The sequence below is a fragment of the Palaemon carinicauda genome, chromosome 9 (genome assembly GCF_036898095.1).
Source record: "Palaemon carinicauda isolate YSFRI2023 chromosome 9, ASM3689809v2, whole genome shotgun sequence".
NCBI lineage: Eukaryota > Metazoa > Arthropoda > Malacostraca > Decapoda > Palaemonidae > Palaemon > Palaemon carinicauda.
The window spans coordinates 158776455-158801872 of record NC_090733.1 but is presented as its reverse complement, the minus strand read 5'-3'; positions in this window follow the sequence as shown (position 1 = coordinate 158801872).

Genomic DNA, 25418 nt, shown 5'->3' with positions numbered 1-25418 from the left:
TTCAGAAGAGGGTAATATTGGTAGTACAGAGAGAGAGAGAGAGAGAGAGAGAGAGAGAGAGAGAGAGAGAGAGAGAGAGAGAGAGAGTTGTGTGTGGATGGAGAAGCGACAGCCTTGCCTGAAACGAGCAAAAGAAGCAAGATATTGAGCAAAGGATCTTTGTTTATGAGTAAATTATGATAAATAACTTTATATGCATATATTTGTACATGTATATAATATATATGTATATATTTATGCATATATTTAATTATATATATGTATATATATGGATAAATATCCATACAACATCATGTTCAAATAGAAATAAATTTCTACTTCATACTTGGGATCGAACGCTAGCCCCTTCTAATGAAAAGGCCAGGTCGAAACCAACCATGCCATGAGAGGCCATTTTTTTGGATAACATTAATTATGTGTGCCTAACATGGTTCTATAATTGCTAGCTAGAGCTACAAATTAATATATTAAAGTCAAGTAACCACGTAACATGCAACTATAAACCTCATCGGTAAAATAATGTTAACCTCGGCTCTGAACGTCTGAGTGATCTCCGGTGAAGCCGGAAATCCAGTGACAAAGGTCCGTAATAATGAAATTGTGAACATCAGTGGGAAGATAATGTTAACCTCAATGCTGAACGTCTGTGTGATCTCCGGTGAAGCAGGAGATCCAGTGGAAAAGGACCGTAATAATGAAATTGTGATTAATCATGAAAAAGGTTCGTGTGCATAAGGCCGAAGCCGGAGTCTGAGTGCCGGGTTTCACCATTGAAATCCAAATATCTGACTGGTTTCCAACCCAATGAGTATCCATTATAGCGGACTATAACTCAAGGCGGAGAGGGTGAACGTTCCGAAGAGAACGGAACACGGGCTGCGGCATAAAACGAGCCCAAAGTTATGACTCATACACGAACGGAACCTATTAATAATGCTAGCTATATTAACAGTAACCACATCAATAAAACGTAAATATCATCAAACGTAATATCATAAACCCGTAGAAGAAGAAGGGGAAGGGATAACTCGTGATCGCATAACACGGAAAACGGGAAATCCACCTCTTCTTACTCGAGATTAAGAAAGAAAACGAGAGAAAGGGTAACTCGTAACTGTAGTAACAGAACACGAGAAATCCATGCTCACGCTCTCATGGTTACATTATAAAGAACCAAAAGCACACAAAAATATGATATAAGAATAATAATAAAATTGTAATAACCAAGAACGAAGAATAACGACAGCGTAACAAATAAATATAAAGATATAGTCTAAAAACGACCACCTTCCCGAGGCGGGTACTTAAACTATAACAAAGGCAAGAACGTTATTCTTCGTTCTTCCAAATTGGACTTGCTAGCAAAAAAAAAATACCATAGTAAAAACAATAATAAAATACTGTAATGATAATAATAATGGTCATAAATCATAAGTGATATACAGTAACCTAGATGACAGAGTACCAGATGGGCAATATTGACTTGAAATACCAGCGAAGCGAACAACGCCAAAATGGCTGCCAACACTGAGGAAGGCCAAGCCGATCCCAAAATTAAAATCCATATTACTGGAAAGAGAACAAATGCCCGGTACTGAAAAAAGCTGTCAAAACAAACTATGGTACTTAACATTGGTAAAGGTGAAGTAGCAGCGTCAGTCATGATGAATTAATGCCAAACACGGGAAAAAACACCGAGAGCACAAACAACACAACTACGCGAGCAAGTCCAAAACAGAAGGATGTCCTAGAGGGCGTGGTCCAAGTGTGGTTTATAGGGCTTCTGTTACGGCCCTTCCCTTTGATGAAGGAATTATCTAAATGGAAGACAGCCTGTGAATAGTGGTTTTCACACGCCCCTGATGTATACACGACACCCACAAGGTGCTCGCGCGAGGGTAGTAACCTCTGCATTCCATGCTTTTATCTTTCTCTGGTATATTTGGAAGATTTATATCAGAAAAGTGTACAGAAGGACCTTTTCACCTGCCGTCACAGGTCGACCCAGAAATCAGTATTTATTATTTATGTCTTTGTAAAAATAAAAAGAAAAACTTCAAACGCCCTCTGGCATTCATTCACTTTTACATTTGCTTTTCAGCAAGATTTTTATCATTTCAAAGAGGAAAAGACAATTTCAACATCTTGATAACATAAGGAAGAAAATTCTCTCTATTAACAGTTCAGAAGAGGGTAATATCAGCAGTGCAGAGAGAGAGAGAGAGAGAGAGAGAGAGAGAGAGAGAGAGAGAGAGAGAGAGAGAGGGGGGGGCACCTTGCCTCACAAGAGCCAAAAGAAGCAAGATATTGAGCAAAAGGATCTTCATTTATGATTGAATTATGATAAATAACTTTGTTTTCTTTTATCAATACCAAAAAAAGAACATAATATTCATAATAATCAAGATTTATTAATATTGTCTTTGTAAAAATACATAGAAAAACTTTGAACGCCCGTATCTCAAACCTATACTTATTGACCTTCAATTTCAATAGTTTCCCTTAGTTTTAAAGATATAGCATTGAAATTTGGTATATAACAATGAAATGAAGCCCTTTTTTCCAATTTGTGTTTCTTTTTTTTTCTTAATCTTTTTCCCTGAACCATAATGAAAAAATTCACATCTGGCAAAAAAATTACTTTTAGAAAAAAAATTCTTCATATTATTGGAGGTCTATATAGGGTAATAATCCCAGATCTTAATAACAATTATCAAGGGATGAGATAGAATTTGAAAAACACTATGCAGTTTGGAAATGTACAAAGTCACCTCATTAAAAATCTGCATTAGCCAGCCGGCCCCCATTAAGCAAACAGCTCTAGTAATTTGCTATTCTACTGCAGAATATTGTTCACCAATATGGGAAAGATAGTGCCATGCAAAATAAGTGAATCCTGAGCTTAATAGAGCCCGTAAAACAATCACTGGCACATTAAAGGCAACACCCCTCCCATCTCTATAGATTTGCTAGTATTGCACCACCTCAAATTTGATGAGATGCTACTACCAAAAATGAAAGGGTCAAACAGATGAATGATCCGAGGCATCCACTTAATAGACATCAGGCAACAAGATAGCACCTAAAATCAAGAAAAATCTTCATGGCCACGGAGGTCACTGAACATCTAACCCATGCTGCCTACAGATTAATGATACGGAAGTATAGTTACTGTAATTCAACCCATGAAGTTCTACCTGACCCTAGCAAACACCTACCTTGTAGAGCGTCCCTTAACAGAAAGGGGTGGACCACCTTAAAAAGAGAAAGATCCAAGGTCGGGAAACCAGGATATAGACTTCAGAAGTATGGATATGTCACCAATCCTGATTGCCCCTATGGTGAATCGCCCCAGACCATGGACTACATCCTCCGCAGCTGCCCACTGGGACCTACATGTTCTTATGTAGATGTACAGGAAGTAAATGACAGGGCCATCCATTTGATACAAGAGTGATACAATAAGATATGATGAAGATCATGATGATGATCACAGACAGCACTCATAGCCCATACAGTGGATTACTCCATTTCTAACAACACGGGGAAATATTTCCTTCTATTCACTCAGACTTTTTAATCTATTTCTTCTTGGCATAGTAGAGCTGGAAATAAAGTAGATGCAACTTCATTCGTCACATGAACCAGAAAAAGATTTTCCATCAACAAAATTATAACCTGTAACTATTTCTCATTCTACATTGTATTAGCCGAGAATAATTGTACAATTCATTATCTGTCCAAATTTCATCTATCTAATATGGCAACCATTATTGAAAACAGATTATAAAATTGTTACTTGAACCACCCTAGATCTTCATTGTAGGTGAATTCAAACAATCCATAAATAGTAAAAAAAAAAATTACGAACATCCAAATGAAACCGTCACTGGCAAGAAACATAAATTTTCATTTTGGTTCCATTTGCAAACATGCTAGGTTATTGGTTCTTACAGAATTCAGTGATGCAAATTTAGTAATTTCTCCAGATAATTTGTAATCACCTTATTAGCTTATCAATTTATATCTAAATGGATCCAAAATAACAATTAAGCAAATTTTTGTTGCTCATCAACACTTATGCGCGACCCTTGACGGTATTTGTGAAGTAGTGTAACGCTAGGCATGCCGCCTTCATTTCCAGGTAGTTTAAGCAGAATGACTTGTCTCCCTGTATCCTGAGATTTGCTGTTTGAAGATGGGCTCCCCACCATTGGCAGGATGCATCTGAGAAGAGGGGGCAAGTTTGGAGGATAGACTTGCAGTGGAGACCCAACTAACAGGTTCTTTTCATGGATCCCTCACACAAGATCCAATCTGACATCTCGAGGTACTCTCAGCATAGCGGACGGAAGGTCAGATGTCTGGGACTACTGACACTTTAGAGCCCACTGAATCAATCTGAGATGCATCCTTCCAAAGGGAACTAGCTTCTTCTGGGAAGCAAGATGTCCCAGAAGTATTTTCCAAAGGTAGCCTGGAAGTCCTTCTCTAAGGATGGCGGTGAAACATTTTGGAGCTGAAGAATTCTGTCTTTTGAGGGAAACACTCTGGCTTGGACTGTGTCTACTGTATATCTATGAGGAGACGAGAGTCAAAAGAACAGTGAAGACTTGAGCTCTTGGAACTGGAAGACCCTTCCTTGGAAGGAAAATCTCAGATACTTCCTTGACCTTGGATGGACCAGGATCTAGAAAAATAGGCATCTTGGAGGTCAATGGACAGCAGGAAGTTGTTTCTGTCGAATAGCTTGAATGACCTACAGATATTTCTGCTTTGAAACAGATTTGGAGAATGAACTGGTTCAAGTGGGAAAGGTCTATGACAAGTTTCCATCCTTATGAGAACTTTTCCACTAGAAAGATGTTGCTGAAGAAACTTAGAAACTCATCAAGGACTTCTTCTATGGCATTCTTGAAAGAGATAATCCTTTTCTAAATCCCTCAAATACTATGACAGGTTCATTGAAGACCAGGTCAGAGGGGACGACAGTCTGTGACCCGCCACCCTGTCCAATAATTTTGCAGGCATCCCTCCACAGGTGATAAGCCGAGGGAATTACCATCTCTAACAGGTGCTACGATGTCCATGACTGTCTTGGGAGGAGTGACTCCTACAATAAAAGGAGTACAAAGTTTTTCCTTGTTTCTTATACTGAGAAAGGTATCTTTCAGGAAGCAGACCACATTGGAGTGTCTGCTTTAGTGGGGACATATGAGGCTTAGAGGAGGAGCAGGAAAATATGAAGAAGCTGATCTCCTGAAAAATGGTAGCCTTACTAACCTTCTTCCACTCCTCAGCGACTGCGGCAACTTCCTCAGACAGGAACAAGGTCTGATGATGAGTGATGGTCATGCTGCGTAAAGCTAATGAGTCTTTACTGTATTTGCCATCTGGCATAGGAATTTACTCAAGGCTGCATCACTATATTTAAGAATGCAGTTGCTCCAGAGAAAGGCACATTGATGAAACAAGAACACCAGGCACTTAGTTCCGGAACGAACATTACAGTCTGACAGGATTTCTGAAAACCAGGGTTGTTTTGAGTTACCGTACATCAAATGTTTTGAATCAAAAGATTTAAATTAAGTGATTTAAATAAATTTAAATAAGAGTAAAAGATCATGATTTAAATAAAAATGAAATATAGTCAGAAATTACCTTTCAAAAAAGAAAATTTCCAACACTAGTTACAATACTATTTATAAGTATTTCAACAAATACACAAAATCCTTGTTAACAGCTATAACATTTGGGGGTAAACTTGGTGTTCTTAAGAATTGAAGTTGTAATTGCAATTATATGCATGGTAAAGGTCTTTATTTCTGGGTCGACCTGTGACGGCCGGTGAAAAAGTCCTTCTTTACACTTTTTCTGATATAAATCTTCCAAATATACCAGAGAAAGATAAAAGCATGGAATGCAGAGGTTGCTACCCTCGCGCGAGCACCTCGTGAGTGTCGTGTGTACATCAGGGGCGTGTGAAAACCACTATTCACAGGCTGTCTTCCATTTAGATAACTCCTTCATCAAAGGGAAGGGCCGTAACAAAGACCCCAGAAACCACACTTGGACCACGCCACCGTCACCCACACAAGCGCCCTCTAGGTCATCCTTCTGTTTTGGACTTGCCCGCAAAGTCGTAATTGTTTTTGTGCTTTCGGTGTTTTCAAGTGTTTGTCGTTAATTCATCATGACTGACGCTGCTACTTCACCTTTACCAATGTTAAGTACCATAGTTTGTTTTGACAGTTTTTTTTCAGTACCGGGCATTTGTTCTCTTTCCAGTAATGTGGATTTTAATTTTGGCCTTCCTCGGTGATGGCAGCCATTTTGGCCTTGTTCGCTTCGATAGTTTTTCAAGTTAATATTGCCCGTCTGGTACTCTGTCATCTAGATTATATCACTTACGATTTATGACCATTTTTATTATTATTATTTTATTATTGTTTTTACTATGGTATTTTTTTGCTAGCAAGTCCAATTTGGACGAACGGAGAATAACGTTCTTGCCTTGGTTATAGTTTACGCACACGCCTTGGGAAGGTGCTCGTTTTAGACTATATCTTTATATTTATTAGTTACGTTGTCGTTATTCTTCGTTCTTGGTTATTACAATTTTATCAATATTCTTATCATATTACTGTGTGATTTTGGTTCTTTATAATGTAACCATGAGAGCGTGAGCATGGAGTTCTCGTTTTCTGTTACTACAGTTACGAGTTACCCTTTCTCTCGTTTTCTTTCTTAAGCTCGAGTAAGGAGAGGTGGATTTCCCGTTTTCCGTTTTATACGATCACGAGTTATTCCTGCCTCCGCTTCTTCTCCGGGTTTATGATATTACGTTTGATGGTATTTACGTTTTATTGATGTGGTTACTGTTAATATAGCTAGCATTATTAATAGGTTCCGTTAGTGTATGAGTCATTATTTTGGGATCGCTTTATGCCGACACCCGTAGCTCCGTTCTCTTCGGAACGTTCACCGCCTTGAGATATACTCCGCTATAATGGATACTCATTGGGTTGGGAACTAGTCAGATATTTGGAGTGCAATGGTGAAACCCGGCACTCAGACTACGGCTTCGGCCTTATGCACACGAACCTTTTTTCATGATTAATCACCGCCTTGAGTTGTACTCAGCTATAATGGATACTCATTGGGTTGGGAACTAGTCAGATATTTGGAGTGCAACGGTGAAATCCGGCACTCAGACTCCGGCTTCGGCCTTATGCACACGAACCTTTTTTCATGATTAATCACAATCTCATTATTACGGTCCTTTTTCATCAAATCTCCGGCTTCACCGGAGATCACACAGACGTTCAGCATTGAGGTTAATATTATCTTACCACTGATGTTCACGTTTTCACTATGACGGACCTTTGTCACCGGATCTGCGGTGTCAACAGAGATCACTCAGACGATCAGAACCGGGGTTAACATTATTTTACCGATGAGGTTTATAGTTACATGTTACGTGGTTACTGGATTTTAGTATATTAATTTGTAGCTCTAGCTAACAATGTTGAAAACCATATTAGTCACACATAATTAATGTTATTTATTTCTTTTGATTCATCTGTTCACTGACCAGAGTCTCAAGGAACAGTAAAATGGCCTCTCATGACATGGTTGGTTTTGACCTGGCTTTTTCATTAGAAGGGGCTAGCGTTCGATCCCAAGTACGGAGTAGAAATTTATTTCTATTTGAACACGATGTTGTATGGATATTTATCCATATATATACATATATATATAATTAAATATATGCATAAATATAGACATATGTATTATATACATGTACAAATATATACATAAACATATATATTATTGTTTATAGATAATTTGGTTGATCCCAGCCTGTGAATAGGATCACTAACCAGAGTTTCAAGGAACATCCAGACTTATGTCTACTTTCTTTTACAGAAGGTCCGCCTACATGGTATGGTTCCCGGAGTCATGCACGCTTTGCTACGAGCTGTCCTCCCTACTCCTGAACGATGATGTAAGTTGGTTCTAATTTGTTTCTTTTTGGTATACTTTGGCAATGATTTAATTTGTTCTTGATTTATGTATACATCGCTTATTGAGGAGAACGGTCTTCTCCTTCATCACTAATCCCCTCACTTCTTTCAGGATGATGATGAATCTCTCCGGGCTGCAAAAGCGGCTCTTCGCCCTTGGGTGTCAAGATTTGGAAGGAATGCTCCATCTGGCGGACCCTATCTCCTCGGTGTGTCCTCTCTAGGGTTGGACGTCGACCCCATGGACGGGCAGGTAGGTGGTGATGAGTTTTGAGCCTTCAGCTTTGCCATTATCTGCGTCACCGGCCTAGGACTCTCAAAGGATCCTGATGTTCATATTATCTTGCATAAAACCGTGACTGCTAAAAGACGAAGTCCGATAAGTCCAGGGCTTTGACAGCGGGTCGTGCTCAGGATCCCTCCTTCCCCGCCGACCTGATCAGGGATAGGGTTAAAGAGCAGATACAACACATTCTAGGGCAAGCCAAGGAGCTATGACGGAGCTCAAAGATATGGGGGCGAATCTGATCCGTTCAGGAACTCGGATGTCTCCCCCTACAGCCCCAGACGCATCGAAGTAACCTCCTTCGATAAAAACAACCCATAGAAATTTGCCTTACTTGTCCCATATATAGATGGTACCATAACTCTGGATGGCATAGGCGTCCGCCCTCTAGAGGCCCTAGAATTTACCCTCCGGGACTAGAATTCCCATTCAACGAATTCGTTTGTTTGAAAGAGCATGCCTTGGTTAGGTTAGATAAGGTAGATAAGGTACCGAAGGTAACGGTAATATTTCCCAAAGAGCAGGCCCAAGCTGTCTGGGCCAGGATGTTGTCGGTCTGGGGGTACGCTAATTCCAAGCTCACCCCACGCAGTGGGGCCTACGCCATATCTACAACTGCTCTCATTATTACCTTGCCTATTACGGATAAATTGACAGGTCTTACCATTCAAGATGTCAAAGAAGGTTCTGCCATGCCGGCTCTTAAAGAGAGGGACCCCACCTCCGGGAGTCCCTAGCCTCGATTTATCTCACTGAGACCTTGTTTCGGATATTCACGAAGAACCTATCTCTGTCCTACCAAATCAACCTACACGCTTTGTGGTCTGCTCGGGTTAGTTGTAGGAAATACATTCTGTCTGAGGCCTCTATCAGACATGAACTGAACAGGCTGATAGCTTCCTCCTGCTGGGGTAAAACCCTCTTCCCTCAGGAGGAGGTGAACAAGGTTCTACAAGATGATACGAGAGCAAACCAAAATTGCAGGTGAGGCAAAAAGAAGGTCAAAGACCAAAAGCAAGCTTTCTTCAAGAAGAAGTAGAGATTTACCCCCTACAAAACGAACCGGGATCACTGCCATCAATCGTCAGTTACCCACTCGTCATCACAGTCTTCCTCTGATTCGACGTCTCTGCATCCAAATCCCCCTCATCAGGTGGCCTACTTCACTGATTCCCCAGCTACACAGCCCAACCTTGTTTGGATGTCCTCGCCTGCATACAGCCCTAGCTCCAAACCCTCAGGTTCCTTTCGTGGACACCAGAGAGTTAGCTACAGGAGTAGAAGACAGTTCCACCATCGAGACGGACCTAGGAAAAAGGGGGCTCGGGGAAGGAAAGGACCTAGATTCACTCCCTCACAACGAGGTGGTCCCGGTAGGGGGGAGACTTTACCACTTTCGAGACCATTGGACCTTCGGTCTGTGGGCTCATAGCATAAACTCCTTCACCAGTGACCTTCTCCCAGAAATCCACTCCCATCCTGAAAGAGTACACCACAGAGTTACTCAAGAAGAAAGCAATCAAACGGGTTCGATCATTGAAGTTCCAAGGCCGCCTGTTCACAATTCCGAAGAAAGGCTTGTCGGCATTGAGAGTGGACCTGGACTTGTCAAAGCTAAACTCTTACATTCTCTGCGACAAGTTCCGGATGTTGACTATCTCTCAGGTACGGACCTTACTTCCCCGTGGGGCCGTCACCACCTCTGTCGACCTTACCGACGACTATTATCATGTGCCTATAGCTCGAAACTTCTCTCCTTATCTGGGTTTCCGCCTAGACAGGAAAGCCTTTGCGTTCAAGTCATGCTCTTCGGCCTCAACATTGATCCCAGGATATTCACGAAACTGGGAGAGACAGTGTTAGAACAACTCAGGAATAAAGGGATACAGATCATTGCTTATCTGGATGGTTGGCTCATTTTGGGCCGGTCAGCCATAGAAGGCAACAGAGCTACTAAGGAAGTACTTCGTTTTCTCGACAACCTGGGATTTCGGGTCAATCTCCAAAAGTCCCGCCTGCAACCATCAGGCCACTTAGAATGGTTAGGCATTCAGTGGGACCTTTCAAAGCACAAGCTGTCTCCCCCTTCCAAAAAGGTAAGAGGAATAGCTTCCAAGATCAAGAATTTTCTTAAACACAAACAGGTGTCCAGAAGAGCCTTAGAAAGAATCCTCGACCTTCTCCAATTCACTTCAGTAACAGATCTCCTATTAAAAGCCAAACTCAAAGACATCAATCGAGTTTGGAGAAAGAGAGCTACAGTACCTTTAAGAGACAAGGTCTCGAAGATCCCCTCTGTCTTGAAAATGAGACTACGCCCATGGTCCGAACCGAAGAACCTCTCCAAATCGGTTCCTCTACAATTCCCACCTCCACAAGTGACATTCCATACAGCCGCGTTTCTAAGTGGATGGGGGGATTACTCCGAACATCAGATGTTTCAGGGCTCTTGGTCACCCGCCATGAAACAGTCCCATATCAATGTTCTCGAAGCCATGGCAGTGTTCTTGACCCTGAAGAGACTCTCTCCTCCGAAGTCGACCCACATCAGAGTAGTGTCAGACAGCACAGACGTAGTACACTGCGTCAACAGAGGAGGATCCAAGTCACCCAACCTGAATCAGATCCTGGTCACTATCTTCGCCTGGGCAACAGAAAAGAACTGGTTCCTGTCAGCAACTCACCTAGCGGGAGTCCAGAATGTGAGAGTGGACTCACTATCCAGGACGAAACCACTAGAGTCAGAATGGTCTCTAGACATAATTTCATTCCGGTGGATACTCAGGCTGGTTCCGGGCCTCCAGGTAGATCTATTCGCAACTCAGATGAATCACAAACTTCCTTGTTATGTGACCCCAACCCTGGACCCTCAGGCTTATGCCATGGACGCATTAACCCGGGATTAGAACCATTAGAAGAAGATTTACCTATTTCCCCCAGTGAATCTTCTAATGAAACTTTTACACAAATTACGCTCCTTCCGGGGGCAGTGGCTTTACAGTAGTACCACCTCACTGGCCAAGAACAGTTGGTTTCCTCTCCTCCTCGAGTTGAAACTCCGTCCCTTCCGGATCCCGTTCCCCAAACTGACCCAATTAATCCAAACTCACTGTGTCAGATTACTCAAGGATAGCCAAAACTCTAACTTTGTGGACTACATGAAGTTTGCAGCTCGTAGAGACGCAAACATTGACCCGGAAAACGTTCTCTTCATCGAATCAGACAAAAGGGACTCGACAATTCGCCAATATGATTCGGCCGTTAACAACTAGCAGATTTCCTAAGAGTTCAGACCATACTCGTATGTCTCCGAATTTAGCCATCTCTTTCTTGAGGTTCCTATTTGACAAAGGCCTAACAGATAGCACTTTAACCACCATCAAGTCAGCTTTGAAGAAGATCTTCCTTGTTAGGTTTAACATTAACCTAGCTGATTCCTATTTCTCATCTATTCCAAAAACATGTGCTAGGCTTCGACCTTCGGTTTGGCCACAAAAGGTGTCCTCAAACTTGCGACAGACACGGACAATGAATCCTGCTCTTATATCACTCTTCTTAGGAAGACTTTATTTCTAACGCCTTTGGCCTCAGGTGATGGAACATCAGAACTAGCAGCTCTCTCACGAAACCCGGAAAACATAGATTTCCTCCCTTCAGCCGAAGTACTCCTTTCTCCAGACAAAGCTTTCCTAGCTAAAAATGAGGATCCACAAAATAGGTGCTCACCTCGGAAGATTATTCTTCTTCCCCAGGATCCTTTCTCTGTGTCCAGTCACTACTCTCAAGGCCTTTTTAGCTAGAACTGCCACCCGCTCGTCTGGCCCCTTGGTTATCAGGGAACAAGGAGGTACTATTTCCATTCACGGTATCAGGCATCAAATCCTCTACTTCATTAAACATACTAATCCGGAATCATTTCCCCAGGCTCATGATATACGGTCAGTAGATACCTCCATCAATTACTTCCAGAACAGGGACTTTGATGATTTTAAAAAATATACGGGTTGGAAATCCCCTATGGTTGTCAAACACCACTATCTAAAGATCTTACAGGCCCTTAAATACCCGACGATGGCAGCGGGGAGCCTTATCTCTCCCCATTAATCTCTTCTTCTTCCTTTCTTCCATCTCTTCTCTTATCCCTCCTAACCGCCACTCACACCACGTCGCCACTCTCCTGGGTAGTTTGTTACCTCTATATTTGCCATGTTTAATTCCTATGGTTTAACTGTTATTGTAGTTACCGTTCCTTTAATGTTTAGATATGCTTAAACATGTAAGGTTTGATGCCTTTTGCGTTTCGACACTCAGTTGATTCCTTGTCGTCCTAGTTATTTAGCCTTACGTTCCCTATGTCATTTGGCTAGTTGGTAATTGGACGTTTACTTACATTATTATACTACTGTATATTATTGTCGTATATGGTGATTGTATTCTCCTCATTATGTTATTACTTTATTGGGCTTGGAAGGCATTCTCTGGTACATTTTCACCGGCCGTTACAGGTCGACCCAGAAAAGGGATTTTGACGTAGGAAAAATCTATTTCTGGGGAGAGACCTGTGACGCCCGGTGAAACCCTTCCCGGTTATTTTTGTACAGACCCACCCTTTCCTTGCCAAGCCATGATTATGTTCTTGCAGGAGGATGACCTAGAGGGCGCTTGTGTGGGTGACGGTGGCGTGGTCCAAGTGTGGTTTCTGGGGTCTTTGTTACGGCCCTTCCCTTTGATGAAGGAGTTATCTAAATGGAAGACAGCCTCTGAATAGTGGTTTTCACACACCCCTGATGTATACACGACACTCACGAGGTGCTCGCGTGAGGGTAGTAACCTCTGCATTCCATGCTTTTATCTTTCTCTGGTATATTTGGAAGATTTATATCAGAAAAAGTGTAAAGAAGGAATTTTTCACCGAGCGTCACAGGTCTCTTCCCAGAAATAGATTTTTCCTTCGTCAAAATCCCTTTTTTTAACAACACTAATAGGAATTACAAATTTTGTTGCTAGTACAGTACACACATTGAAAAGTCTTTAATATGCTTTTAGTTTTATTTCATACCGTGTACTGCCTGATAGAACAAAATTTCTGTATACAGTATCTGTATTTTTGTTTGATTGCAGTTTTGATTATTTTTGTGTATTTATGTACTAATAACTATAACTGATCCGCTCCGATTAAATCACTAGTCTGAATTTTGGTTTTATGAGAAAAACTCATCTTTAGTAATGTATATTAAACTAAGGTTTCATGTAACATAGATCAAGTTCAATACCTGAAAATAACCTCATAGGACTGATAAGAATAATCTGCAGCAACAAATAAGGAGTATTGAGAGAAATTATTTAAACCAAGAAAATAAGTTTGAATAAAAAAAATCTGATTTAAATGGAATAAATTGATTTTTTTATTTCTTGTTGGAAAAAATATTATGATTTTTTTTCAACCCTGAAACTGCATTAAAAGACACTGCTCCTGATCAGTGGTCCAGTCAGCAGCAAGCTTAGAAATTTGACAGAGAGGCCATCTCTATTTTAGTTAACTCAGCAGCAAAGAAAGCAGTAATTGCAGAGGTAGCCGTTAACTAGACACGCGGCATTAGAGTTGCAACGTAAAGGTTGGTAAACAACAGGTTGGGATGCATTCCCTCCGGGATGTAATAATTATGTTGCCATTAAAGAGTGGGTGGCAACAGTTTCGATAATCTTACAGCTTTCAAAGAAAGATCTGAATCTGAAACCCGCTTTGCTACTTGTCGCAAGGTGTCAAGAGCCTTTTGAGACCATGGATAAATGAGATTATAATACGTATATTGTGAATGTTAAACTTCCGGGAAGAACCAATCTATGAGAGTTCTTATCCTAATGACAGGTGCACAGGGGGCCTCCCCAAGGCCATTAATTCGTCTAATGACGCTCAAAACCTTCATCAAGGATAATTCATCTAATGACGTTCAAAACCTTCTTTAAAGATGATTCCTCCCTCGGGCTTGAAGTAGAAACCTCTAGAGAGACAACCCTCACTTGGTCAGAAAGTTTCACCTCAAGAGGAAACTCCAGAGAGTTGTCGGTGATAATGGGAGATAATGCCCCTTGCGAAAGGACCCTAGGTCTAACTAGGGGAAGTGTAGAGTAAGAAGGCTTCTGTTTAAGAAACTGGCAAGTATTCTTACATCTCCCCGGAATATCCTTGCATTCAGGACACACCTCTGTTAACGTGCTCCTTTACTGAATTGCAAGAGAAATAAATTTTTGTTAACTTATATTACCCCTTAAAGTGTTCTGTCTTGTCTGTAGTGGGGATACGGGGATCAGGTCGTTGCATAGTAATCTTGTAACAGCTCCGGAGGTGAGAGAGGTCTCTGACTCTTAGGAGCTGCAACAGGCAGCGTTGTGATCGAGAAAAAGGAAGAAAAACTCTAGGAAATTATCAGCATTTCCTATCTGCAATTTGAGGCTGTGAATAAGCTGAATGATATGTTTCACCTCTAGCCAAATTGCTGGAGGGGAAGATGGTGTCCTTTGTGATGAGGAAGAAATACCTACAGAATGATGACCTAATGGGTGAATAACTGGGGGCACACACTGGAAGCAGTGTGTTCATCCAAAACTCGAACATTGGGGGCGTATTGCACGTTAGGTAAGATTGTAGAATGGCGGATGCGACGCATTCATCCAAACCTTGAAGATGAGGTTGCACTGTGCATTTGGTAAGATTGTAGAATGGAGGGCGCATTTCCAAAGATTTGTGAGAGAGCAGATATAAGATTGTAGAATGGAGGGTGTGCTTACAATGACTTGTGGGGTAGCAGATATGAAGAGAGTTTGTAGGACTTTGGAAGCTCTGCTGAGCCCAAATCGACTATAGGCTGGTGCTCCAAACGTGATACAATACATCAGTTTTTGTGTGCACGTTCAAGAAGAAAGGATTATATGAATCCAAAACATGCATGCACTGAGGTATAGTATGCTCGAGTACTTAGCAGAATACCCAAGTACTGTACACTTTTATTTGTGTTCGATCTACCGGAATCCAGACATGGATGATTCTATCTTCGATTGTCTTCTTACCATTATGGCTAAGATACAAGAAGATGATAGAAAGGCTTCTTTTGTCTTTGTTGGTGATTTTAATGCTCACCATAGGGAGTGGTTAAGTTCTATCTCTCCTACCGATCGCCATGGCTTAAGAGCTTTAGACTTTGCCTCTGAATCAGGCTGTGAGCAAATCATAAATGAAGCTACTCACAGGTCTGGTAATTGCTTAGACCTCGTATACACTGACTCCCCTGGAGTTATAACTAGTAGGGTTGGTTCTCCAGTCGGGACATCTGATCATGCTTTGATTTCATTAATAGTGAAGACTGAGCAGCCTGTCCCTAATATATCATATTCTTGTAAAATTTATATGAAATCCCAAGCAGACTGGAATGGTATTTTACATGATCTTTTGTGCTTGAATTGGTCACAATTATATAATAGTGTAGATCCTGTTGTCCCTTTGAATGAGAATCTAGTCAACATAATTGATAGGCGTATCCCTTCTCGTGTGCTAAGGTACCGAGTGAAGGACAAACCGTGGTTCAATGATGATTGTAAACGTGCTTATTTGGAGAAACAGGAGGCCTATCATCTTTGGAAGAGTAACAGATCAGATTTGACCTGGAACAACTATACTCAGCTTCGAGCTTTTGCTCAGAGAGTTTATGCCTCAACTGAAAAGGAGTACAATTTAACCATAAAAGAAACACTTTCTGGTACAACTCAGGAACATAAATGGTAGTCTACCCCTAAATCTGCACTCTTTGGTGTAGATGCAACAGTTCCTCCTTTACTTAAACCAGATGGCTCAGTCACTCACTGTCCAAAGGAAAAGGCAACCCTTTTGGCTGATGTTTTTGACAGTAAACAGAGTAATGAAAAACTTGAACTTCCTCATTCCTGTTTTCCTGAGGCTAAACTAACTAGGTTAGCTTTTCGATCTCGTGAGATTAAAGCTCTGTTGGTGGACCTTGATGCTTATGGAGGTGTAGACCGAAATGGTATTTTTCCTTTGTTTTTTATAAAGACAGCAGATTTCTTAGCTCCAAAGTTATCTGTTATTTTGCGCAAGTTAGCAAGAAGAGGAGCTTTTAGCACTAGTTGGAGAATTGGTAATGTTACTCCTCTATGTAAATGTGTTTGTGGTAGCTCAAGTCCCACTGATTACCGCCCAATTTCCATAACTCCTATATTATCTAAAGTTTTTGAACGTCTTCTGGCAAAACGTCTTAATAGGTTTGCTGAAGGTAATCATCTACTCCCTAGTTTGCAATTTGGTTTTCGTAAAGGCCTTGGAGCATGTGATGCCCTTCTTACAATCTCCAATGCTGTACAGAAATCCCTTGATTGTGGTCGGGAAGTTCGTATGATTGGCCTTGATTTTAGTGCTGCCTTTGACCGTGTTAATCATGAGGCCCTTGTTTTCAAACTGAAACAGTTAGTGGGTGGGTCATTTCTTAGCATTATTATTGATTTTTTAAGTAATAGATCTCTAAGAGTTGTTGTTGATGGGCACCATAGTGATTATAGGAATGTGATATCCGGTGTTCCACAGGGTAGTGTTCTTGGCCCATTACTTTTCATACTATATACACATGACATGTGGTTTGGCCTAGAAAACAAGCTTGTTGCATATGCAGATGATGCTACTCTTTTTAAATCAATTCCATTCCCTGAATGTAGATCTAGGGTTGGTGAATCCCTTAATAGAGATTTAGCTAGAATTAGTGCATGGTGCAAATTATGGGGTATGAAGTTGAATCCTAACAAAACTCAAAGTATGATTGTAAGTAGGTCAAGGACGGTGGCTCCTCAACATCCGGATCTCAGTATTGATAATGTTTCTTTAAATATGTATGACTCTTTCAAAATTTTAGGTGTGATTCTCGACAGTAAATTTACTTTTGAGAAACATATAAGGTCTGTGTCTTCTTCAATTGCACAAAAAATAGGCTTATTGAGAAAGTCTTTCAAGATTTTCGGTGATCAATCTATTCTGAAGAAGTGTTTTAATTCTTTCATTCTACCTTGTTTTGAGTATTGTTCTCCTGTCTGGTCTTCAGCTGCTGATTCTCATCTTAATTTGTTGGACAGAAACTTACGGTCTATTAAATTTCTTATTCCTGATCTAGATATTAATCTTTGGCACCGTCGTTCAATTAGTTCATTATGCATGTTGCATAAGATTTTTCATAACTCTGACCATCCTTTACATTCAGATCTCCCTGGACAATTCTATCCTGTTCGTAATACTAGGCAGGCAGTTAATTCTAATAGCCAGGCCTTCTCCATCATGAGGCTCAATACTACGCAGTACTCTAGAAGTTTTATTCCAGCTGCTACCAAGTTGTGGAATGATCTTCCTAATCGGGTAGTTGAATCAGTAGAACTTCAAAAGTTCAAAGTAGGAGCAAATGCTTTTTTGTTGACCAGGCGGACATGAGTCTTTTTATAGTTTATTTATGACATATTTGTTTCTGATGTTGTTAATAGTTTATATATGACATGTCTGTTTTGACGTTGTTACTTATTTTAGAATGATTTATTGTTAATTTGTTCTCTTCATTTATTTATTTCCTTATTTCCTTTCCTCACTGGGCTATTTTTCCCTGTTGGAGCCCCTGGGCTTATAGCATCTTGCTTTTCCAACTAGGGTTGTAGCTTGGATAGTAATAATAATAATAATAATAATATTGTGATGTTTCATATAGTGTTCCAATCATTTCAGGTGGAAAGCACTAATGGTAAGTTATGTTTCATGTGAAGGTAAAAGTGGAAGAGAAAAAGAGGGCTTTTGAAGAATGGCAGCAGAATAATAGTATAGAGAAGTATGAAAAATATAGAGAGAAAAATGTGGAAGTAAAGCGCAAGGTACGTGAGGCAAAGAGGGCAGCTGACCTGAGGTGGGGTCAGGGATTGGGTTAGTCATATGAAGAGAATAAGAAGTAGTTTTGGAAAGAAGTGAAGAGAGTAAGGAAGGCTGGCGGAAGAATTGAAGAGACAGTGAAAGATGGAAATGGAAGGTTGTTAAAAGGAGAGGAGGCAAGGAAAAGGTGGGCAGAATATTTTGAAAGTTTGCTGAATGTTGAGGATAATAGGGAGGCAGATATAATAGCTGTTCCAGGTGTTGAGGTGCCAGTGATGGGAGATGAGAATGAGAGAGAGATTACAATAGAGGAAGTGAGGAGAGCACTAGATGAAACGAGAGTAGGAAAAGCATCTGGTATGGATGGTGTGAAAGCTGAGATGTTGAAGGAAGGGGGTGTGACTGTACTTGAATGGTTGGTGAGATTGTTTAATGTGTGTTTTGTGTTGTCATTGGTACCAGTAGATTGGGTTTGTGCATGTATTGTACCACTATATGAGGGTAAGGGAGATGTGCATGAGTGTTGTAATTCACGAGGTATTAGTTTGTTGAGTGTAGTTGGAAAAGTGTATGGCAGAGTATTGATTAATAGGATTAAGGATAAAACAGAGAATGCAATCTTAGAAGTACAGGGTGGTTTTAGAAGAGGTAGGGGTTGTATGAATCAGATTTTTACAGTTAGGCAGATATGCGAGAAATATTTAGCAAAAGGTAAGGAGGTGTATGTTGCGTTTATGGATCTGGAGAAAGCATATGATAGAGTTGATAGGGAAGCAATGTGGAATGTGATGAGGTTATATGGAGTTGGTGGAAGGTTGTTGCAAGCAGTGAAAAGTTTCTACAAAGGTAGTAAAGCATGTGTTAGAATAGGAAATGAAGTGAGTGATTGGTTTCCGGTGAGAGTGGGGCTGAGACAGGGATGTGTGATGTTGCCGTGTTTGTTTAACTTGTATGTTGATGGAGTGGTGAAAGAGGTGAATGCTCGAGTGCTTGGACGAGGATTAAAACTGGTAGGCGAGAATGACCATGAATGGGAGGTAAATCAGTTGTTGTTTGCGGATGATACTGTACTGGTAGCAGACACAGAAGAGAAGCTTGACCGACTAGTGACAGAATTTGGAAGGGTGTGTGAGAGAAGGAAGTTGAGAGTTAATGTGGGTAAGAGTAAGGTTATGAGATGTACGAGAAGGGAAGGTGGTGCAAGGTTGAATGTCATGTTGAATGGAGAGTTACTTGAGGAGGTGGATCAGTTTAAGTACTTGGGGTCTGTTGTTGCAGCAAATGGTGGAGTGGAAGCAGATGTACGTCAGAGAGTCAATGAAGGTTGCAAAGTGTTGGGGGCAGTTAAGGGAGTAGTAAAAAATAGAGGGTTGGGCATGAATGTAAAGAGAGTTCTATATGAGAAAGTGATTGTACCAACTGTGATGTATGGATCGGAGTTGTGGGGAATGAAAGTGACGGAGAGACAGAAATTGAATGTGTTTGAGATGAAGTGTCTAAGGAGTATGGCTGGTGTGTCTCGAGTAGATAGGGTTAGGAACGAAGTGGTGAGGGAGAGAACGGGTGTAAGAAATGAGTTAGCGGCTAGAGTGGATATGAATGTGTTGAGGTGGTTTGGCCATGTTGAGAGAATGGAAAATGGTTGTCTGCTAAAGAAGGTGATGAATGCAAGAGTTGATGGGAGAAGTACAAGAGGAAGGCCAAGGTTTGGGTGGATGGATGGTGTGAAGAGAGCTCTGGGTGATGGGAGGATAGATGTGAGAGAGGCAAGAGAGCGTGCTAGAAATAGGAATGAATGGAGAGCGATTGTGACGCAGTTCCAGTAGGCCCTGCTGCTTCCTCCGGTGCCTTAGATGACCGCGGAGGTAGCAGCAGTAGGGGATTCAGCATTATGAAGCTTCATCTGTGGTGGAAATGTGGGAGGTTGGGCTGTGGCACCCTAGCAGTACCAGCTGAACTCGGTTGAGTCCCTGGTTAGGCTGAAGGAACGTAGAGAGTAGAGGTCCCCTTTTTTGTTTTGTTTCATTGTTGGTGTCGGCTACCCCCCAAAATTGGGGGAAGTGCCTGGGTATATGTATGTATGATGTTTCATGTTTTGTAGACATGTTATGGTTGAGTTTTATAAGAAAATTATTCCTAGAGGGATGTTGTTTTGAGAAATATTAGTCAGTTAACTTGTGTATCAATGTATTATCTGCATACTGAAGTGTAACTTTATTTTGAAATACAGTAAACCATTTTGATATTGGTACAGTATGTTATTCCTTCCATAATTTGATTTGAGTCCCACCCTCTGGATTTTTTCATTCCATTTTTTTTTTTAATTAGCAAGTTGAGAAATGCAAAAGTAGAAAATCTTACCTAAGAATCGAGCTGCTTCATTTTTGGTATAACTCTGTACAGAGTACAAGTGGAATAGAGATGGTACATTAACTTTTAAAGTGATAGGGAAGTTCTAAGTTTCTCGTTGGGTTACCTTACCCAGAATAAAATCAAAAGGTAGTGCCCAGTGCCCATTTCTTTTTTTATTTTTTCCTTTTTACCCAGATCTCAAGGAGATTCTACCGTATTTTGTGCAGTGCGAAGTTAGCGGGTAAACGGCATTCTGGCACTAGGTAGTCTGCATGCTACGTCCAGCCTCAGTCTGCAAACCACTAAATCAGAGCTGAAGCTAGTTTCTTGTTTCTCCCAAAGGCAAACCCTCCAACCATTTCTGCTCTCCTTCATACGCCGAAGCAATAAGAACGAAAGTGAGCAGAAGTAAAGAGTGTTACAGTAAACTGTAGCACTTACAGAACCCATTTCATATTAAGAAAAAAAAAAAGAAAAAGCTAAGTGTAAAATCTTAGGGCCAGTTGGTCTTTAAAAAGTTCAAAAAGCGAGTAAAGCGGAGGATATCAGACAACGTACGTCCTCCTCTGAGCTGAAATGCAGAGTGGTCTATGTTGGCTATTGCATGTGTGAACGGAATGGTGGGTCCACCTCCCGCTAACCCACGCTAACCAGCGGAGGGTGTAACACCTCACAAAAAAGTTTTATGACTAGTTTCAGCTGTCACTGAAATGTATCTCCATAGTAAAAATCTAAAAGGTTTGTATTTGGTGCCAGAACAAATTTCCATTGAGTGGCTTTTCAATGAATTCTTAAACATTAATGTAAATATAATATTATAACTTTTTGTTTGTAAATGTCTCAAATACATTAAGCTAAAGGATATCTCTAAAATGAAATAAATCTTTTAACTATATTGAATCTTACTTCATATTCACAGCCTTTAATAAACACATTAGAAATTCTCATGAATAAAATATAGTACTGTAATCATCATCTGAAAGAGGAGCTTAGAAAATAGTCACATAGTTTAAGGTAATCTTTTCTTTGGACTGTTTGAGGCTTAACGCTACTGAATGGAAGATGCTGTTTGGCATTTGTAAATCTTGCTTTGGTCACATAATCCTCTGGATTGAAGTAATCACTCAGCTGAGGTTCTGGATCTTGAGTCTGCTGAGGAGGAAGCACAGCAGAAGCCCTGAAGATGATTGTTAAAAACTAAGTTTAACCTACATTTCTACTTGGAACATTACTGGTAATCTAAATACAATACATTAAGTTACAATTTCTACGACAGAATCTAAACAAAGGGCTGCATAGCTGCATTAAATCACACATCCCTCTCAACATCTTAAAAAACAAAGCTTCAAACATAAGAGGAAAATTAGAATTCTCAAAATAAATTTTTTCATTTCTATAACTACCTGATATTCATATGGCTTCTTCTCCAAAAGTCTAATTTAATCAACATTTACCCATAAAGATATTTTAACTTCCCATTTTCTTTTTCTTTAGCTAAAGGAATAGTAGAGCCCTCTAGTAGTAAGTGGTAGGAAGAAAAGGTTGTATCAGGAAATAAGTATGGTCCCAGCATTCTTGAAAAACCAAGAATTTCGGGCGCAGATTTAAAATGCCTATGTATAACATCATATACGCTACTAAAAGCTTCCCCAACATCTAGAAACAGTCTTACTCATTAATACAGCGATTATTTAGTAATATTGCAGTGATAATGTAGTAATATTGCATGCAGTTATGTATTTCACTAATTTAGTAATGATAATGTGAACAAATTTTAATTTTGTACAACAATAATATTTTTAAAAAAGAAACATAAGTTAAGGAAAACAGTAACACCGCACAGCATAGTTACTCATACTTATTACTGTAATGACGAGTCGTTTTCTATTCCAATTTATTTATTAGAATTAACAGAAAATGGAGCGAATTTAAAGGCAAACTTAGATAGACAAATACAGTGCAAACAGTTCAGGTAATAAATTATTATTATTATTATTATTATTATTATTATTATTATTATTATTACATGCTAAGCTATAACCATAGTTGGAAAAGCATGAGATTATATACCTAGGGGCTCCAACAGGGAATATAGCCCAGTGAGGAAAGGAAACAAGGAAAAGTAAAATATTTCAAGAGCAGTAACATTAAAATAAATATTTCCTATATATACTAAAAAAAAATTGGATCACCTGAAGATTGGGGACCCCAACACTCGCTGGGGTCGCTTATCTTCAGGTGGAAAAAATTGGGGTCTTTTTTCTTCAGGTGAGGAATTTAAATCTAAGAATGGGACTAATAAGCTAACTAACCATTTTATAAGTTCATTATTATTAGTGTAACGACATGAGTGAGACTAACCAATAAAAGTGCTAACCAACTTATCTATACGGTAGCAAATAGATTTTTTTAAATTGACGTTATTTTTTAAAAAAATCTTATTTTTCTTTAATGGCTAAGAGACTAATCTGTCTTCTATAAAAGATAATTGTGTAGAAATTCCAATTTAAAGAGTATACTAAATCTATTTGTAAGGACCATTTTTTGCTAAATCTAAACTTCCATTGCAAAATTGGATTCAGGATAATATTCTAAACATTTCAGAAAAAAAAATATGATTTATATTTACAGTTTTCTTCTCAGAGAAATCTGCATGAAGTATTTTGAGGCAAACCCTGTTAGACTTGGTAGTAATGGCATAATTGCACAAATTGACGAGTCTTGCTTTGCACGCAAAAGCAAATATCAAAGAGTACGTGCACCAAATCGGCCATTAAGAGTATTTGGAATGGTCGACACTAGCATTAAGTGTTGGATATATGGTGATCGTTGAAACACGTGTTGCTGCAATTCTACTTCCAATCATAGAAAAAGTTGTTTTGCCTGGTTCAGTAATATACAGTGATGAGTGGAAAGCTTATTAAAAAATTCAATCACTACAGACCGTAAATCATTCCCGTAACTTTATCAATACAGAAACAGGAGTACACACACAGGCCATTGAAAGTTATTGGAACAAGCATAAATCAAGGATTAAGAAAATGCGTGGATGCAAGAGAGAATTTTCAATACATATTTACAGCAATTTATGTGGTTTGAAAGGCGTTTTAATGGTAGGTTCGATTATTTTTGTACTGAAATTGCTTTTAGTAGAATATGGATTGTTTGTATAAATTTTTTCTTTTTAACAAATATTTCATAAAGTAGTTTTAATTAATATATATTTTTCTCCTTCTTTTCTATAGTAGGCTATTATAAGACAAAATAGATCACCTGGAGACGTCAATAAGCTGGGGTCGCTTATATTCAGGTGGAGAAAATCAGGGTCTCTCTTCTTCAGGTGAGTCTAGTTGGGGTCCTTTATCTTCAGGAGAACTATTTGGGGTCGCTTATCTTCAGGTGATCCAAAAAATTAACAAAACAATAAGCAGAGAAATAAGATTGTGCCTGAGTGTACCCTTGAGCAAGAGAACTCTAACCCAAGACAGTGGAAGGCCATGGTACAGAGGCTATGGCACTACCCAAGACTAGAGAACAATGGTTCGATTTTGGAATGTCTTCCTAGAAGAGCTGCTTACCATAGCTTCAGAGTCTCTTCTACCCTTACTAAGAGGAAAATGGTCACTGAAAGTTATATCACAATAGTGAAGAAGAGTTGTATGGTAATATCAGTGTTGTCAGATGTATAAGGACAGAGGAGAATCTGTTAAGAATAGGCCAGACTATCTCTCTCTCTCTCTCTCTCTCTCTCTCTCTCTCTCTCTCTCTCTCTCTCTCTCTCTCTCTCTCTCTCTCTCTCTGTTAGTAGTTTGGAAGGATTGACTTGAAATCATATAATATATTTATTCAATTACGGTACATGGTTTTATATTTATGTAAAATAAGAATATTTACCAATAATTTTATTTTTATTTATTTACCGTACAGCGAACTCATTTACACATCTGTGTATAGGTTGGCTTTTTCAGAAACTACTATCTTATGAAGTATTGGTTATGTAATAACAATATTATTATTAATTTTGAGTTGCTTGATTTATCTTTAAAAATTCAAAATAAATGAAATAAGAGCGATTTTATGTCATGTTTTTTCCTAAAAACACAGCCTTAAACAGAAAATGTTTGGTTTACGTTTTATCGCCGATCATGAACAAACAAATGCATTCACACAAGCAAGTGGTAACTAGACTGATACTAAGAACATGTATTAAAGATGTAATTATAAATCAAAATCAAAATGGGTGGTAAAATATTTATAACAAAATACTATGATAAAAACAAAATTTTAGTCTGAGTTTGAGTGTTTCTCTGTAAAAAAAAAAAAAAAAAAAAAAAAAAAAGGCTAATTTGTGTACATGTAGTGAAGATTTATTTAAGGTTTGTTCTTTGGCAGAGTTTGGTCTCTCTCTCTCTCTCTCTCTCTCTCTCTCTCTCTCTCTCTCTCTCTCTCTCTCTCTCAGAAGGTTGTGTAAAACAGTAGTACTATTGTTTGTGTTTTCTTTATTTTTCAGTTGTTTCCCGTGGATTTTACTTAGAAAATATATATTTTTCTACTATATTAACCAACATTTTTATTTTCAGATTATTAACCAGTTAGAGTGAATTTGAGCATTTTTTAAAATAAAAATAAAGGCCTGTTTGTGTAGTGAAAATTCGCGAATTTGCAGGGCTACCATGAATTGAAAAAGAAAAAAAAATAGAATTTAAGAGCCTAACTAGCGAATTTGCAGGGGCGCGAATAGTGAACCGCGAAAGGGCACGGGGATACTGCAAGTAGTCAGTAAGTACAGTAGTTTAAATTTCAAAATCGACATTCTCCCTCCTGATACTGAGTAAGTGGGCAGGAGGGT